General features: G+C 39.6%; 2 pseudogenes; both read left to right on the forward strand.

Moving 5' to 3' along the window:
• The first annotated feature begins 2,658 nt into the window (after positions 1–2,658).
• Positions 2,659–4,062, forward strand: LOC135549296 (perforin-1-like; annotated as a pseudogene).
• Positions 4,063–11,718: 7,656 nt separating this feature from the next.
• LOC135549074 (perforin-1-like) lies at positions 11,719–13,614 on the forward strand (annotated as a pseudogene).
• The last annotated feature ends 2,107 nt before the right edge of the window (positions 13,615–15,721 follow it).

Here is a 15,721-nt window from a genome sequence, read left to right on the forward strand (position 1 = left end):
TTTGACTGGGCTGAGCGGGAACTGTACTTCCTCAATGGTAGGGAGGCGAGCAGGCCAGAGGTGGATGAACGCAGTGCCCTTGCTTGGGTGTAGGGCCTGATCAGAGCCTGGAGGTACTGCGGTGCCGTTCCCCTCACAGCTCCGTAGGCAAGCACCATGGTCTTGTAGCGGATGCGAGCTTCAACTGGAAGCCAGTGGAGAGAGCGGAGGAGCGGGGTGACGTGAGAGAACTTGGGAAGGTTGAACACCAGAGGGCTGCGGCGTTCTGGATGAGTTGTAGGGGTTTAATGGCACAGGCAGGGAGCCCAGCCAACAGCGAGTTGCAGTAATCCAGACGGGAGATGACAAGTGCCTGGATTAGGACCTGCGCCGCTTCCTGTGTGAGGCAGGGTCGTACTCTGCGGATGTTGTAGAGCATGAACCTACAGGAACGGGCCACCGCCATGATGTTGGTTGAGAACGACAGGGTGTTGTCCAGGATCACGCCAAGGTTCTTAGCGCTCTGGGAGGAGGACACAATGGAGTTGAGTCTCTTTAAACGGGGGCTGTGGGAAGCAAGGCTGAACATGGAGAAGACAGGGAGAGATTGGGGGGGTGGAAGTTATAGTGAGGAGAGTGGAAGGAGATTTGAGGGGGAGGATGAAGAGGGAGGAGAGGAAGTGGGGGCAGCATGCTGCTCGGGAGAGGTGGAAGGGGGGTTTAGGGCTGGGTGTCATTTAGATTTGTAAGAGGATAGATTAGGGACGGGGAGATAGGGAAAGGTATTTTGTAGGGTGACGGGGAGGGAAGATGCTCCCCTGAGGTTTTGTTTGGGGTTTATGTTTAGTTTAATTTAATTAATTTATTTAAAAATACCATTATTTGAGTATGTATGTAAATTATGAGTTGTAAAGAATGAATGGTATTGAAGATAATACATTATTTTTTATTTTAAAAAAAACAGGCTGTATAGGTTTTTTCACGTTCCGTTTGTTGTTTTTTGTATTTATAAGTTATTTCGTGTATCGTCATTTGTTCCATTAAAAACATGAGTGACCAACACGCTGCATTTCGGTCCGACTCTCTTTCGACAAACGAAGAACGCCGTTACAGTGACTTAACATTTCAACTAGTAGTACTATTGGCAGTAATTTATCCTGTAAGAGAATGTGAATGTCCCAGCACTGTGGTAAAGCAAATTGACTAGTTTGATTTAAAAATGTTGATAGACCTTCAATCATTTTGACTTGTAATAGGAGATGTGTAGTAGCTACACTACCGTATTCTTCATGCACACAAGCTGTACTCACTGCACCTGTGCTCTGACTGAACAAATAATGGAAACACTTAGCTACACTGCTAACCTCATGTGATATGTCAACTTTTACATTATGAACATGTGCTCATGTAACACAAAATGCACAGATGGGACATCATCAAATGTAAGAGGATGCATATATTTTCAAAACATTGCATATTTCAAAATGCTGGATGTGGCCTAGACTATAGGTCTACAGTATCATCACACCATTCGCTAATCATCAGTCGAGCCCTACGATAAACATATTTTTGCCCCCTCAGTTTTTAAGCTTGCCCTCCTCCACCTTCCCCTCAGCAACCAGTTCAGTTTCCATCTCTGGCCTTTGTGGCTGAAGTGGTTTATTTTGCAACATTAAGGAGAAGCCAGTGCAATATCCATGTATTCTGAAGTCACTGACACCCACAGGGATACACTGCTGCCCAAAATGTCTCACGAAGCGCTCTGTATCAGTAATGGTGGCTGTAGTGAGGGTAAAGTGTGAGAAGATTGTGTGTGAGTGACTCAAAGGAAGATGTGTTAGATTTAAATAATTACAGAGCAAGAACATCATTGAAGATATTTCTGTCAAAGTAAAATGAAACTACGTCTTTCAACCATATGAAATCATCCTTAAATATTTTTTACTTGAAACAGAACCATATTTGGCATAATCAAACTCCTAAAACTCTTTGTTTTTGCATTCTAATGCTAAAACCACCAACTGACTTGTCACCCAATTACAACAGGAGAATGTGCTTTTTTTTTGCATTGAAATTTGGGGTTTGCCACGAAATATTCTGTGAAAATGACCAGCGAAAAAAACTCAAGCTACCCAGCAGTGTATTTAAAGGCTCTTCTCTCTCATCCAGTATAGAATCAAGAAACATCTCTTCGTTTTACATCTCCAAGAGAAAGAGCACATGGTATGATATGAAGTCTCAATTTTTATACATGTTATCTTTTGATCTCTAGTCATAAAACCTGAAGGACAACAATTCTTCATACAGATCTTAAGGTATATTGTCCTATTTCTTAAAACTTTATTTCATGTGCACTGTACTGTAATTGATAAATACGTAGTGCTTGGAACAGCAATACATTTCACTGATCAAATGGATTAGTACAACACATTTACTCATAAATTACCATTACAAGCTCACTACAGTGTGTCACTACAGTGTGTGGTGGCAGGTAGCCTAGCGGTTAAGAGCATTGAGCCAGTGACCGAAAGGTTGCTGTTTCAAATCCCAGAGCTGACCCTTACTAGGTGAAAAATCTGTTGATGTGCTCTTGAGCAAGGCACTCAATCCTAATTGCTCTGGATAAAAGTGTCGGCAAAATGATTTTGATTACTTCTACTTTTTTCTATTAAGAAGGTGATGAAGGAGCTGTGTCTACTTCTACTGATCTGCTGGGCAGGCACACTCCAGTTCCTGGCAGGGAGTTTGAGGGGAAAGATTCCTGGCAAGCCACAGGAATGTGAGCAGGCCGAGTTTGTCCCTGGTTACAACCTGGCAGGGGAAGGTTTCGACATTGTGAAGATGCAGCGAAAAGGTTCTTATGTGATCGACATGGAAAATTGAGAGCGGGAGGGAGACACTTGTGAGTTAGCTGTCAATTTCTATTTGGGTGGAATAAAACAGAAGCTTCGAGCAGCCATGGCAAACTGGAGAGCCCTCACCGACTGCAAGCGGGAGGTCTCAAGCAGCATCTATGAATCCAGTGAGTCCCTCATCAATACCACAACTTCAGCCGTGACCAACAACTGGAAACTTGGCCTGGACCTTGAGATTCCTGAAGTAAAGTTCAAGACAATCATTGGAGGGACAGATTCCAGAGAAGCAACATATGCCATTGCAAAGTCGAAGCAGGACAGATACAGTTTCACCAGGCATGAAGTCCATTGTAGCATCTACAGGTGATGCGCTCAACTTCAGTGACTAAACTAAAAGATTCTTAAAGAGGCTGTAATATGAGGCTAATATAATGCTTTTCATGAATATTGTGTATCCATTGCATGATAAGTTCACATACAATACCATCACATGCTTACCAATTGCGTTCAACTTAACTGCTATTAAAGGCTAAAATACAACCGATTATTGTTAAATGTTCACCAAACCATTGTCACTTTTGTCTTCAGATATAGCCTGGTCGAAGATCCTCCTCTTCACAAACAATTTCTGAATTCGATGAAGAAGCTCCCCACTGTTTATGACCTCAAGTCTAAGCCGGCCTATAGAAACGCGATAGACACATACGGCACTCATTTCACCTCTCAAGTCAAGCTGGGAGGGAAAGTGAGCGCTGTAACTTCCATCAAGTCTTGTCAGGCAACTATGAACGGAGTGACAGTCACTGCAGTGAAGGACTGTCTCGATGTCGAGGCCTCCTTGTCATATCAATTCAGCGCTAGTTTGACCGCCGAGCTTCACTACTGTAATGAACTAAAGAAGAAACTTGGCACCAACCGAAGTTTCAGCAGCATGTTCAGTGACCGCCACTCGGAAATTAAAGGAGGGGTACTAAATGGAGGCGACCTGCTGTTCTCAGGTGCGTTGGACGCAAACGCCTACAAAGAGTGGCTGGAGTCCTTGAAAACAATCCCTGACGTGGTGCACTACTTCCTTAAGCCCCTTCACTTCCTGTTGAAAAGTGGACATCCTGCTCAACCTGGGCTGAAGAAAGCAGTGGAGGAGTACATCCTTGAAAACACCATGATCAAGAAATGCTCAGAGTCCTGTCAGATAGGTACGAGGTCCAGCAAATATAGGTACATATAGGCCTAGGGTTACATATAGACATTACATATAGGCCTAAGGTTACATATATACACTACATATAGGTCTAGGGTTACATATAGACACTACATATAGGCCTAGGGTTACATATAGACACTACATATAGGCCTAGGGTTACATATAGACAATACATATAGGCCTAGGGTTACATATAGACACTACATATAGGCCTAGGGTTACATATAGACACTACATATAGGCCTAGGGTTACATATAGACACTACATAGAGGCCTAGGGTTACATATAGACACTACATAGAGGCCTAGGGTTACATAGACACTACATATAGGCATAAGGTAACATATAGACACTACATATAGGCCTAAGGTTACATATAGACATTACATATAGAGCTAAGGTTACATATAGACACTACATATAGGCCTAGGGTTACATATAGACACTACATATAGGCCTAGGGTTACATACAGACATTACATATAGGCCTAGGGTTACATATAGACATTACATATAGGCCTAGGGTTACATATAGACATTACATGAAGGCCTAGGGTTACATATAGACAGTACATATAGGCCTAGGGTTACATATAGACACTACAAATAGGCCTAGGGTTACATACAGACACAACATATAGGCCTAAGTTTACATATAGACACTACATATAGGCCTAGGGTTACAAATAGACATTACATATAGGCCTAGGGTTACATGTAGACATTACATATAGGCCTAAGTTTACATATAGACACTACATATAGGCCTAGGGTTACATATAGACATTACATATAAGGCCAGACGCTCTTATCCAGGGTTACATATAGGCCTAAGGTTACATATAAACACTACATATAGGCATAGGGTTACAAATAAACATTACATATATGCCTAGGGTTACATAAAGACACTACATATAGGCCTAAGGTTACATATATACACTACATATAGGTCTAGGGTTACATATAGACACTACATATAGGCCTAGGGTTACATATAGACACTACATATAGACCTAGGGTTACATATAAACACTACATATAGGCCAAGGGTTACATATAGACATTACATATAGGCCTAGGGTTACATATAGACACTACATATAGGCCTAAGGTTACATATAGACACTACATATAGGCCTAGGGTTACATATAGACACTACATATAGGCCTAAGGTTACATATAGACACTACATATAGGCCTAAGGTTACATATAGACACTACATATAGGCCTAAGGTTACATATAGACACTACATATAGGCCTAAGGTTACATATAGACACTACATATAGGCCTAAGGTTACATATAGACACTACATATAGGCCTAAGGTTACATATAGACACTACATATAGGCCTAGGGTTACATATAGACACTACATATAGGCCTAAGGTTACATATAGACACTACATATAGGCCTAAGGTTATATATTAACATTTCATATAGGCCTAGGGTTTCATATAGACACTACATGTAGGCCTAGGGTTACATATAGACAGTACATATAGGCCTAGGGTTACATATAGACAGTACATATAGGCCTAGGGTTACATATAGACAGTACATATAGGCCTAGGGTTACATATAGACAGTACATATAGGCCTAAGGTTACATATAGACACTACATAGAGGCCTAGGGTTACATATAGACACTACATAGAGGCCTAGGGTTACATAGACACTACATATAGGCATAAGGTAACATATAGACACTACATATAGGCCTAAGGTTACATATAGACATTACATATAGAGCTAAGGTTACATATAGACACTACATATAGGCCTAGGGTTACATATAGACACTACATATAGGCCTAGGGTTACATATAGACACTACATATAGGCCTAGGGTTACATACAGACATTACATATAGGCCTAGGGTTACATATAGACACTACATATAGGCCTAGGGTTACATATAGACACTACATATAGGCCTAGGGTTACATATAGACACTACATATAGGGCTAGGGTTACATATAGACACTACATATAGGCCTAGGGTTACATATAGACACTACATATAGGCCTAAGGTTACATATAGACATTACATATAGAGCTAAGGTTACATATAGACACTACATATAGGCCTAGGGTTACATACAGACATTACATATAGGCCTAGGGTTACATATAGACACTACATAGAGGCCTAGGGTTACATATAGACACTACATAGAGGCCTAGGGTTACGTAGACACTACATATAGGCATAAGGTAACATATAGACACTACATATAGGCCTAAGGTTACATATAGACATTACATATAGAGCTAAGGTTACATATAGACACTACATATAGGCCTAGGGTTACATATAGACACTACATATAGGCCTAGGGTTACATATAGACACTACATATAGGCCTAGGGTTACATACAGACACTACATATAGGTCTAGGGTTACATATAGACAGTACATATAGGTCTAGGGTTACATATAGACAGTACATATAGGCCTAGGGTTACATATAGACACTACATATAGGCCTAGGGTTACATATAGACACTACATATAGGCCAAGGGTTACATATAGACATTACATATAGGCCTAGGGTTACATATAGACACTACATATAGGCCTACGTTTACATATAGACACTACATATTGGCCTAGGGTTACATAAAGACATTACATATAGGCCTAGGGTTACATATAGACATTACATATAGGCCTAAGGTTACATACAGACATTACATATAGGCCTAGGGTTACATGTAGACATTACATAAAGGCCTAGGGTTACATATAGACACTACATATAGGCCTAGGGTTACATACAGACATTACATATAGGCCTAGGGTTACATGTAGACATTACATATAGGCCTAAGGTTACATATAGACACTACATAGGCCTAGGGTTTCATATAGACACTACATGTAGGCCTAGGGTTACATATAGACACTACATAGAGGCCTAGGGTTACATATAGACATACATAGAGGCCTAGGGTTACATAGACACTACATATAGGCATAAGGTAACATATAGACATTACATATAGAGCTAAGGTTACATATAGACATTACATATAGAGCTAAGGTTACATATAGACACTACATATAGGCCTAGGGTTACATATAGACACTACATATAGGCCTAGGGTTACATATAGACACTACATATAGGCCTAGGGTTACATATAGACATTACATATAGGCCTAAGGTTACATATAGACACTACATATAGGCCTAGGGTTACATATAGACACTACATATACTAGGGTTACATATAGACGTTACATATAGGCCTAGGGTTACATATAGACACAACATATATGCCTAAGTCTACATATAGACACTACATATAGGCCTAGGGTTACATATAGACATTACATATAGAGCTAAGGTTACATATAGACACTACATATAGGCCTAGGGTTACATATAGACACTACATATAGGCCTAGGGTTACATATAGACACTACATAGAGGCCTAGGGTTACATATAGACACTACATAGAGGCCTAGGGTTACGTAGACACTACATATAGGCATAAGGTAACATATAGACACTACATAAAGACCTAAGGTTACATATAGACATTACATATAGAGCTAAGGTTACATATAGACACTACATATAGGCCTAGGGTTACATATAGACACTACATATAGGCCTAGGGTTACATATAGACACTACATATAGGCCTAGGGTTACATACAGACACTACGATAGGTCTAGGGTTACATATAGACAGTACATATAGGCCTAGGGTTACACATAGACACTACATATAGGCCTAGGGTTACATATAGACACTACATATAGGGCTAGGGTTACATATAGACACTACATATAGGCCAAGGGTTACATATAGACATTACATATAGGCCTAGGGTTACACATAGACACTACATATAGGCCTAGGGTTACATATAGACACTACATATAGGCCTAGGGTTACATATAGACACTACATATAGGCCTAGGGTTACATATAGACACTACATATAGGCCTAGGGTTACATATAGACACTACATATAGGCCTAAGGTTACATATAGACACTACATATAGGCCTAAGGTTACATATAGACACTACATATAGGCCTAAGGTTACATATAGACACTACATATAGGCCTAAGGTGACAAATAAACACTACATATAGGCCTAAGGTTACATATAGACACTACATATAGGCCTAAGGTTACATATTAACATTACATATAGGCCTAGGGTTACATATAGACACTACATATAGGCCTAGGGTTACATATAGACAGTACATATAGGCCTAGGGTTACATATGGACAGTACATATAGGCCTAGGGTTACATATAGACAGTACATATAGGCCTAGGGTTACATATAGACACTACATATAGGCCTAAGGCTACATATAGACACTACATATAGGCCTAAGGTTACATATAGACACTATATATAGGCCTAGGGTTACATATAGACACTACATATAGGGCTAGGGTTACATATAGACACTACATATAGGCCTAAGGTTACATATAGACAGTACATATAGGCCTAAGGTGACATATAGACACTACATATAGGCCTAAGGTTACATATAGACACTACATATAGGCCTAAGGTTACATATAGACCCTACATATAGGCATAAGGTTACATATAGACACTACATATAGGCCTCAGGTTACATATAGTCACTACATATTGGCCTATGGTTACATTTCATTAGAATCTATAGAGATTTTCCATTTTCCACTTTATTTACCAATGTCTGGTTAAGGTGCCCTTCCCCTAACTCAGAGGAGCTTGCTGTGTTTCTCTGTGTGCAAACAATCAATCACAGGAGATGGTGAATGGATTACAGTCGACTGTCTGTGTACATGTGCTCTTAGGCCACAGAGGAAATAGAATTCCTGGGCATATTGAAACGGACACTACAACGGATTGCTCAATGACAGGGCTTAGTCCAATGACTGGTATGTGTAATGTAATGAAACTGAGAGTCATGATCAAGGGAGCAACCCTTGTGGTGACACCTGGAGGACCTACTGGACCACTGGGCCACCTCCTCTCTCTGCTCAATGTCGTTCCCTCTTGACTCTCGCTCCATCTGTTGGAGGCTTGAAATAACAAAACTTTTAACTGTTGCCGAAAATTGAAGCCGAGATATACTCTGTCATATACCATTTTTATTTTATTGTTCGTTTTGCCTTTTCAAGCGCTTTGAGATTCTTTCTGTAATGAAAAGCGCTATAGAAGTTGAATAAATGAATGAAAATGACACTGCAGGTGGTGAATGTATTGTTTGTGTAAGGTAAATGAGCATTAGACTGCAGTAGACCTTAGACTGACTAGTATATTAACTCTGTATTTCCCTCGTTCCTCTGACTTTTTGATCATCTCCATGGTGTGCGTATTGTTTTTTTATAGAACGTGTTTGATGCACAAGTGCATGTATTGTCTTTTACGAGCAAAACTGTGATAGATGATCCTTTACGCACTTCCGTCATATACATTCATGTGCATTTAATTTTCATGTTGCCTCTATACATTAACGTGATCATGTTATATTTATGTTTTGTACATAATTTATTTTCCTGACATGCGACATTTACTTGCCCCCGCCACATCAGCTTCACTCTACAACGCTGCCTGAGGAAGACTAGTAGTCAAAATGCGTGCAGTTGTTCGTCCTGATGTATAATGCTGACTGCTGCTATATGTATTATTTTGTAAATATATTCCATAAAAGTTTACTACAACATACTGGCCTCCTACTCGTCTTCTTTTTTAGATTTAAAAAAATTACCACTTACTTTTTTCTTAAAATTGCGTTGTTGGTTAAGGGTTGTAAGTAAGCATTTCAAGGTGTCTTATGTAACAAGACCAGACGTGACATAGTAAATGTAAATCCGGGATACTCAAATTAGTATGATACTGTATATTTTGTTTGATATGATTACATAGGACAGATGGTTGGTTGTATAACGAACACCTCGCAACCCAAATGTTTGTGTAAGGTCAATGCATTTTGATAGTCTATACATGAGAGCTTTCCTTTGCCATACTTTTCAATCTCGATATGCTGATAAAACTACATCCTGTTTATTTGTGCTTGAGGTTTGCTCATTCTGTTAAAATGTGATTAAAAGGAAAACAGGAACTTACAGGGATGATATAAGTTGAATGGTATTGTTGGAGCTAAGAGAAATTACTTAAATTTGCAGACAGGTGAAGACTCATGGAAGATAAACTTGTGTTTGGCATTAGTGCTACAATGGTTTAAATTAAAGGGAAAGAGTCATGTACTCTGAAAGACTAATTGCCCATACTTGGCTGAAATGAAATACAAACAATATTGATTCTGTGCTCTTATCTTGTTTTCACTATTTGACTTAGATTATCCTAAATCAACATTTAATAAAGCATTGGGGGGGGGGGGGGGTAATTATGAGGTCTTGTGTTTTCAGAACATCAAAATCAGTAGAGTGTTTTTAATAAATATTAACATGGCTGGAAAATAAAATACAAAGAAACAGGATGATACTGTAATGTGGAGAATTTACACTGCATGTATAATGGTCATGGTAACATTTACCATGAAGAGCAATGTATCAGCAATGCAATGTTACTGTACTGTCATCGTGACTTAACGTTTCGAACAGTAGTACTACTGGCAGTAGTTTATCCTGTAAGAGAATGTGAATGTCCCAGTACTGTGGTAAAGCAAATTGACCAGTTTGATTTAAAAATGTTGATAGACCTTCAATCATTTTGACTTGTAATAGGAGATGTGTAGTAGCTACACTACCGTATTCTTCATCCACACAAGCTGTACTCACTGCACCTGTGCTCTGACTGAACAAATAATGGAAACACTTAGCTACACTGCTAACCTCATGTGATATGTCAACTTTTACATTACGAACATGTGCTCCTGTAACACAAAATGCACAGATGGGACATCATCAAATGTAAGAGGATGCATATATTTTCAAAACATTGCATATTTCAAAATGCTGGATGTGGCCTAGACTATAGGTCTACAGTATCATCACACCATTCGCTAATCATCAGTCGAGCCCTACGATAAACATATTTTTGCCCCCTCAGTTTTTAAGCTTGCCCTCCTCCACCTTCCCCTCAGCAACCAGTTCAGTTTCCATCTCTGGCCTTTGTGGCTGAAGTGGTTTATTTTGCAACATTAAGGAGAAGCCAGTGCAATATCCATGTATTCTGAAGTCACTGACACCCACAGGGATACACTGCTGCCCAAAATGTCTCACGAAGCGCTCTGTATCAGTAATGGTGGCTGTAGTGAGGGTAAAGTGTGAGAAGATTGTGTGTGAGTGACTCAAAGGAAGATGTGTTAGATTTAAAAAATTACAGAGCAAGAACATCATTGAAGATATTACTGTCAAAGTAAAATGAACCTACGTCTTTCAACCATATGAAATCATCCTTAAATATTTTTTACTTGAAACAGAACCATATTTGGCATAATCAAACTCCTAAAACTCTTTGTTTTTGCATTCTAATGCTAAAACCACCAACTGACTTGTCACCCAATTACAACAGAGGAGAATGTGCTTTTTTTTGTTGCATTGAAATTTGGGGTTTGCCACGAAATATTCTGTGAAAATGACCAGCGAAAAAAACTCAAGCTACCCAGCAGTGTATTTAAAGGCTCTTCTCTCTCATCCAGTATAGAATCAAGAAACATCTCTTCGTTTTACATCTCCAAGAGAAAGAGCACATGGTATGATATGAAGTCTCAATTTTTATACATGTTATCTTTTGATCTCTAGTCATAAAACCTGAAGGACAACAATTCTTCATACAGATCTTAAGGTATATTGTCCTATTTCTTAAAACTTTATTTCATGTGCACTGTACTGTAATTGATAAATACGTAGTGCTTGGAACAGCAATACATTTCACTGATCAAATGGATTAGTACAACACATTTACTCATAAATTACCATTACAAGCTCACTACAGTGTGTCACTACAGTGTGTGGTGGCAGGTAGCCTAGCGGTTAAGAGCATTGAGCCAGTGACCGAAAGGTTGCTGTTTCAAATCCCAGAGCTGACACTGACTAGGTGAAAAATCTGTTGATGTGCTCTTGAGCAAGGCACTCAATCCTAATTGCTCTGGATAAAAGTGTCGGCGAAATGATTTTGATTACTTCTACTTTTTTCTATTAAGAGGGTGATGAAGGAGCTGTGTCTACTTCTACTGATCTGCTGGGCAGGCACACTCCAGTTCCTGGCAGGGAGTTTGAGGGGAAAGATTCCTGGCAAGCCACAGGAATGTGAGCAGGCCGAGTTTGTCCCTGGTTACAACCTGGCAGGGGAAGGTTTCGACATTGTGAAGATGCAGCGAAAAGGTTCTTATGTGATCGACATGGAAAATTGGGAGCGGGAGGGAGACACTTGTGAGTTAGCTGTCAATTTCTAAACAGAAGCTTCCAGCAGCCATGGCAAACTGGAGAGCCCTCACCGACTGCAAGCGGGAGGTCTCAAGCAGCATCTATGAATCCAGTGAGTCCCTCATCAATACCACAACTTCAGCCGTGACCAACAACTGGAAACTTGGCCTGGACCTTGAGATTCCTGAAGTAAAGTTCAAGACAATCATTGGAGGGACAGATTCCAGAGAAGCAACATATGCCATTGCAAAGTCGAAGCAGGACAGATACAGTTTCACCAGGCATGAAGTCCATTGTAGCATCTACAGGTGATGCGTTCAACTTCAGTGACTAAACTAAAAGATTCTTAAAGAGGCTGTAATATGAGGCTAATATAATGCTTTTCATGAATATTGTGTATCCATTGCATGATAAGTTCACATACAATACCATCACATGCTTACCAATTGCGTTCAACTTAACTGCTATTAAAGGCTAAAATACAACCGATTATTGTTAAATGTTCACCAAACCATTGTCACTTTTGTCTTCAGATATAGCCTGGTCGAAGATCCTCCTCTTCACAAACAATTTCTGAATTCGATGAAGAAGCTCCCCACTGTTTATGACCTCAAGTCTAAGCCGGCCTATAGAAGCCTGATAGACACATACGACACTCATTTCACCTCTCAAGTCAACCTGGGAGGGAAAGTGAGCGCTGTAACTTCCATCAAGTCTTGTCAGTCGACTATGAACGGAGTGACAGTCACTGCAGTGAAGGACTGTCTCGATGTCGAGGCCTCCTTGTCATATCAATTCAGAGCTAGTTTGACCACCGAGCTTCACTACTGTAATGAACTAAAGAAGAAACTTGGCACCAACCAAAGTTTCAGCAGCATGTTCAGTGACCGCCACTCGGAAATGAAAGGAGGGGTACGAAATGGAGCGACCTGCTGTTCTCAGGTGCAATGGACGCAAACGCCTACAAAGAGTGGCTGGAGTCCTTGAAAACAATCCCTGATGTGGTGCACTACTTCCTTAAGCCCCTTCACTTCCTGTTGAAGTGGACAACCTGCTCAACCTGGGCTGAAGAAAGCAGTGGAGTACATCCTTGAAATCACCATGATCAAGAAATGCTCAGAGTCCTGTCAGATAGGTACGAGGTCCAGCAAATATAGGTACATATAGGCCTAGGGTTACATATAGACATTACATATAGGCCTAAGGTTACATATATACACTACATATAGGTCTAGGGTTACATATAGACACTACATATAGGCCTAGGGTTACATATAGACATTACATATAGGCCTAAGGTTACATATATACACTACATATAGGTCTAGGGTTACATATAGACACTACATATAGGCCTAGGGTTACATATAGACACTACATATAGGCCAAGGGTTACATATAGACAGTACATATAGGCCTAGGGTTACATATAGACAGTACATATAGGCCTAGGGTTACATATAGACAGTACATATAGGCCTAGGGTTACATATAGACACTACAAAGAGGCCTAGGGTGACATATAGACACTACATAGAGGCCTAGGGTTACATAGACACTACATATAGGCATAAGGTAACATATAGACACTACATATAGGCCTAAGGTTACATATAGACATTACATATAGAGCTAAGGTTACATATAGACACTACATATAGGCCTAGGGTTACATATAGACACTACATATAGGCCTAGGGTTACATATAGACACTACATATAGGCCTAGGGTTACATATAGACATGACATATAGGCCTAAGGTTACATATAGACATTACATAAAGGCCTAGGGTTACATATAGACAGTACATATAGGCCTAGGGTTACATAGACACTACATATAGGCATAAGGTAACATATAGACACTACACATAGGCCTAGGGTTACATAAAGACATTACATATAGGCCTAAGGTTACATATAGACACTACATATAGGCCTAGGGTTACCTATAGACACTCCATATAGGCCTAAGGTTACATATAGACACTCCATATAGGCCTAAGGTTACATATATACACTACATATAGGCCTAAGGTTACATATAGACACTACATATAGGCCTAGGGTTACATATAGACACTGCATATAGGCCTAGGGTTACATATAGACACTACATATAGGCCTAGGGTTACATATAGACACTACATATAGGCATAAGGTAACATATAGACACTACATATAGGCCTAAGGTTACATATAGACATTACATATAGAGCTAAGGTTACATATAGACACTACATATAGGCCTAGGGTTACATATAGACACTACATATAGGCCTAGGGTTACATATAGACACTACATATAGGCCTAGGGTTACATATAGACATTACATATAGGCCTAGGGTTACATATAGACATTACATAAAGGCCTAGGGTTACATATAGACAGTACATATAGGCCTAGGGTTACATAGACACTACATATAGGCATAAGGTAACATATAGACACTACACATAGGCCTAGGGTTACATAAAGACATTACATATAGGCCTAAGGTTACATATAGACACTACATATAGGCCTAGGGTTACCTATAGACACTCCATATAGGCCTAAGGTTACATATAGACACTCCATATAGGCCTAAGGTTACATATAAACACTACATATAGGCCTAAGGTTACATATAGACACTACATATAGGCCTAAGGTTACATATAGACACTACATATAGGCCTAAGGTTACGTATAGACACTACATATAGGCCTAAGGCTACATATAGACACTACATATTGGCCTAGGGTTACATATAGACACTACATATAGGCCTAGGGTTACATATAGACACTACATATAGGCCTAAGGTTACATATAGACATTACATATAGAGCTAAGGTTACATATAGACACTACATATAGGCCTAGGGTTACATATAGACACTACATATAGGCCTAGGGTTACATAGACACTACATATAGGGCTAGGGTTACATATAGACACTACATATAGGCCTAGGGTTACATATAGACACTACATATAGGCCTAGGGTTACATATAGACACTAAATAGGACTAGGGTTACATAGACACTACATATAGGCATAAGGTAACATATAGACACTACTTATAGGCATAAGGTAACATATAGACATTACATATAGGCCTAAGTTTACATATAGACACTACATATAGGCCTAGGGTTACATATAGACATTACATATAGGCCTAGGGTTACATATAGACATTACATATAGGCCTAAGGTTACATATAGACACTACATATAGGCCTAGGGTTACATATAGACACTACATATAGGCCTAGGGTTACATATAGACACTACATATAGGCCAAG

Source organism: Oncorhynchus masou, chromosome 12 (assembly GCF_036934945.1).
Source record: "Oncorhynchus masou masou isolate Uvic2021 chromosome 12, UVic_Omas_1.1, whole genome shotgun sequence".
In the NCBI taxonomy this organism is placed as follows: Eukaryota; Metazoa; Chordata; class Actinopteri; order Salmoniformes; family Salmonidae; genus Oncorhynchus; species Oncorhynchus masou.